The following is a 4,615-nucleotide window of genomic DNA, read 5'->3' on the forward strand; positions in this document are numbered from 1 at the left end:
ATAGAATTTGTGCATGCACAAATATCACACAAGGAATATAAATATTATGTACCGAACACATGTAGAACAAATGGTAAATTGGAAGGAGATCTAAAGATGGATACAGGGAGGAGGGAGGAAATGTAAAGGGGAATAAAAAAGGAATTAAAATAAATATAATCATTATGTTCTGTAAGCATGTACTGATAAATACATTTTATTTATTTTATACTTTCTTTTACACCTTTATAAAATACAAAATATCATACTTTTATAAACACTAAAGCTGACCACATAAAATGACAGGAATAACTTTTTCCAGTATAAATAATTAATGAACTGATTATTTTCTCCCTATTCTGTAAATTCAGTCAATGCATCTGATTTTCTTTTCTTTCTTTTTTTTTTTTTTTTTGGTACCGGGGATCGAACCCATGAGTTCGCTTTGCGCTTGCGCAGCAGGTGGCGAAACCACTGAGCTAAATCCCCGGCCCCCAATGCATCTGATTTGATTTTATTTTATTGGCACCAGGGATCAAATTCAGGATCGCATGCTTGCCAGGCAGGCACTGTGCTGCTAAGCTATATCCCTGGTGCATTTGATTTTAGATGAAATACTTTAAAACATTCTTTTGGAAAATTATAGGAGTCTTTAAAAAAAAACCTTTAAATTCTTACACTTTTTACCATTACAGAGTTTGAAAACATTACAAAATATTTTCCTTTTTAATTTGTATAAGAATAATAATGTCCAGAAAAAGAGGAAAGATTTTTGTTACGAAGGCAAATAATGGTGGTTGAGACTTCACTTTTCAATTTATGTTATTTTCCTTCTAAAAAAAACCCCCCACAAAACAAAAATCCAAAAATCAGGAAGGAGACAGTCCTGTGAACTAAAAACCCAGCCGGGCTGCTTTCTGCACAGTAACATCTGAGCAGTCACGTAGATGTCACAGTGAGGTCTTTCCAGTGAGGTGAGCCCTTCCTTTCCTCCTGCAGGCCCGGAGCCACCAGCTCCAGGGTCTCTCAGGGGAAGGGTACCAGGGAATGGAGTGGCAGGCATCTCCGCTGAAAGCAGTTGTGTCCGCATAGTTTTCTTCTCAGGGCCAAATTACCTGGTCTCTGTCCCTTGATAAGAAGAAGACTCATCATGAAAATTAAAAATGCACAAAAAATAGGCTGAAATCTCATTTTTCTGCCACACACAAGTGGAGCAATAGCTCTCAAAGTAAACCAAAAAAGATATATTATTTACATGTATCAATTTCCCACAAGCTACGAACATATGACCTACCAAATACAAGTACTGGGGGGGGGGGGAGAGAACCTTCCTTGCTCTAGGCTTTTCATAAAAAAACCAAAAAAACAGGATGTAAGTTTCAGTGGGTGCTCAATGAATGGGAGATAGAATTTGAGAAGGTCAAATTGGTAAAACCAGCAGAGAAGGGTATGGTAGTAGATTCTGGTCTAAAGTAGGGCTGTAACTGGGAGGGCTGTGACTGGGTGAGGTCTGAATGGGTGGAGACCGCCCCAGGCCCTATCTGGGCTGAGCTGCGAGTGGGTGGAGACAGCCCTAGGCCAGGAACTGTAGCAGTTTAGTGGGTGGTGCCTGCAGCCTCTGGCCTGGTGTTCCTGGAGGTGTAAGTGGGTGGAGGCTGCCCCAGGACACTTGAGGGTGGAGGTGTGAGTGGGAGGGGCTGGCAGGGTGTGCTTGGGATTTAAGCAAGGTGTTTAAAGAGCTCTGCTTCCATGCCTGCTTTGATTCCTCATTCTCCTGGCCTCAGACAAGGAGAGGAGTTGGTGTGCCCACGGATTGCTGTATTCCTCCAGCACTGCGGTATTTCTCAGAGACCACGTACCACGCACATTTGACATGGCTTCGAAAGGTAAACTGTTTGGTGGAAAGCTGAAATGTGTTGTGTTTGGGGCAGCCTGGCTGCCTGGTGTGCTAGTGTTTTGTAGGGGTTGGGCTTTCATGTCTTAAAAACTCAGGCCAGAGAACCTCGAGGTAGAGCCGTGCCTGCCAACTTAGTGACTCAGGGAGAACCTGTCTAGAAAATGCAGGAAGGCCTGGGGATGTAGCTCAGTGAGGAGGCCCCGGATTAGTTCAGAAGTAGGAAAAAACAAGAAATAAATTGCAAAAACAAAAGCAAAAACCCAACTTAACCAGGCCAGCAGGCTAGGGACATCTCACATCACCACATGGCTGTCTAGGGCTGGTGGACCGGGGATTGTGGAGTAGGAGTCTCTGAGAAGATGCCTTTGTGAGTGCATTTAGGAAATGTGATCCAAAATCGGTCAGTTCACCTGGGGCTTGCTTCTGTGGGAAAGACTTTTATTAAAATTACTGACCCTTCTTTCCATGACTGTCTGGGAGCCTTTTTGTAAATTGTGGGACCGGGCCCAGCCCAAATAAATCATTCCCATCCACGGAAGCTAATCGGGTATACAATTCAAAGAGAAGACTAACTGGGGAGGGATTTTACCATGATCTGTGCTCAGCAGCCATGCCTTGCCCGCATCTGAGTTCCCTTCTCCCGTCCACGGAAGGTGAAGAGACAGCTTCTTAGGGGAGAACAGCTCTCCTCACTGCAGCCTGAGACTCAAAATAGGAATCTCTTAACAAAGTGAGAAACTTGGAAAAGTCAAGGTATACACAGAATTTTATCTGCAGGAGAATCTTGGTTTTGGACATTGCCAATGGGATTATTTCTGACCAGATTAGGAATGCCTGGCTTTTCCCTACATTTCTGAGCTGATTTGGACACAGACCCACCAACTGACGCGTTGTGTGTTTTATAGTGTATTTGATCTTACACTTTCTGAGCTCTTGAAAGGAGATGGTTAAGATCTAACAGTTAATGGGTTCTCACGAATTTAGATTTATTTAGAATCTCAATCGTGTTCATAGTTTTATACCCTAGATTGATTTTTTTTTTTTTTTTTTTGGTACCTGGGATCGGGATCGAAGAACTCGGGTCCTTGCGCTTGCGCATCAGGTGGCATAACCACTGAGCTAACTCCCCGGCCTTATCCCCTAGATTTTTGAGCAAGGTCTCTCTCCCTGTGGTCCCAGAGGGGCTCAAATTCAAGATCTTCTTCCCTCTGACTCATAAGTGCTGTTGTAACTGGTTGTGCATCCTAGAAGGTGACATTATACACTTCTAATGCACTCGCATGAGCAGATGCACCGTGTCAGATTTAGGTAGAAATGTTTTATGTAAACTTATGAAATTATTCTTAAATTCAGTTCAATGCATTCCCTGATTTTATTTGTTCTCCTCATATCGTTTTCTTTCAATTCATGTATTGAAGATTGTGGTTAAAAAGCATGAAATTTATCGTCATACATCTTTGTAACTCTAGAGTTTAGTGGTACCATTTCCATTTTGCTTTCTTTTATTTTCTTGTCATTGATCCTAGGCCTGAGTCATGCCAGGTAAGTGCACTTTCCTTTGCTATTTCCTGATTTCATTAGCAAGTAATTAAATCACAGCTTTAATTCATGTTTACAAATTTCTTAAAATGTCATGATGAAATCTTAGCCACATGGTGAAATAAATAAAGCAATTGTTTTTAGTCAAGTTTTCCTGGTAAGTTTAACGTGGGTGAAGCGCAGTACTACGATTGGATATGTACCCTCATGAGCTTGTGTTAGGAAAGCAATTCTCAGTGTAAGCCATGTTGAGAGGTGTGTGCTTTAAGAAGTAAATAGGTTCTGAGAGCTCCAACCTCTGGAGCGATTAATGCCATTATTTGCCATCTGGGTTAGTTATCTCCTAGTGTCTTTGCAATTAAGGCAAACTCTGTGCCTAACATACTTGCATAAAATTTCTGTTGTTTTCTTTGCTCAGTATGGCTTAGGATTCTTGTTTATTTTTTATCATAATGAATAAGACCGTGAAGTTGAGCATCTTGTCCATTTTAAGTGTAGAATTCCGGGCACTGTGCACATTTACACTCTAGTGGAAACATCACTGTCATCCACACACAGGCTCTTTCCGTCTCTCCAAGCTGGTGCATTGTCACTGTACCTTTTAAACACTGACCCCTATTCCTCCTTCTCCTCAGTTCCTGAAAGCACAATTTTAGTTGTTTTCTCTCTATAAATTTGACTACTCTAGCTGGCTCACACGAATACAGTTGCTGGAACCAATGGTATTTTTAATGGTTTGGTGAAACTGTGGCGCTGTTTTCTACAAAAGCCTAACCATTTCACGTTTTCATCATCAGTCCACAAGGATTCCATTTTCTCTACATCCTCAGCTGCAGTTGCTTTCTGCTTTTTCAAAATAGTAGCAATCCTCGGGGATGTTGGGTGGGAGGTGCCTGGGAAATTGATTATGGTTGTGTAATGGTTAGTGATGCTATATATATATATATATATATATATATATATATATATATATCTTTACATGTCTTCTACACGTCTGAGTAGTTTTTAGTTGTCTCCTGCTTTATAGTGGACAAATTCATGTTATGTCTAAAAAACACTTTGCTTTTCTGGAACTCACAAGCAATATTGTTTCACTGATAAATTAATTATTCTATTTATTAATGTATTGAAAAATGAATGTCACTAAGCTCCCTTGGATTTTCTTCTGCTGACCAAGTCATCCTTGTACATCATAATTCA

At 40.9% G+C, this 4,615-nt stretch overlaps 1 pseudogene; it reads right to left on the reverse strand.

The window, feature by feature from the left end:
* Nucleotides 1-1,005: 1,005 nt before the first annotated feature.
* On the reverse strand, nt 1,006-1,170 carry LOC106007959 (apelin receptor early endogenous ligand pseudogene; annotated as a pseudogene).
* Nucleotides 1,171-4,615: the final 3,445 nt, after the last annotated feature.

This window comes from Heterocephalus glaber, unplaced genomic scaffold, assembly GCF_053883595.1.
Source record: "Heterocephalus glaber isolate CG9 unplaced genomic scaffold, H.glaber_assembly_v1.0 deba00001755, whole genome shotgun sequence".
In the NCBI taxonomy this organism is placed as follows: domain Eukaryota; kingdom Metazoa; phylum Chordata; class Mammalia; order Rodentia; family Bathyergidae; genus Heterocephalus; species Heterocephalus glaber.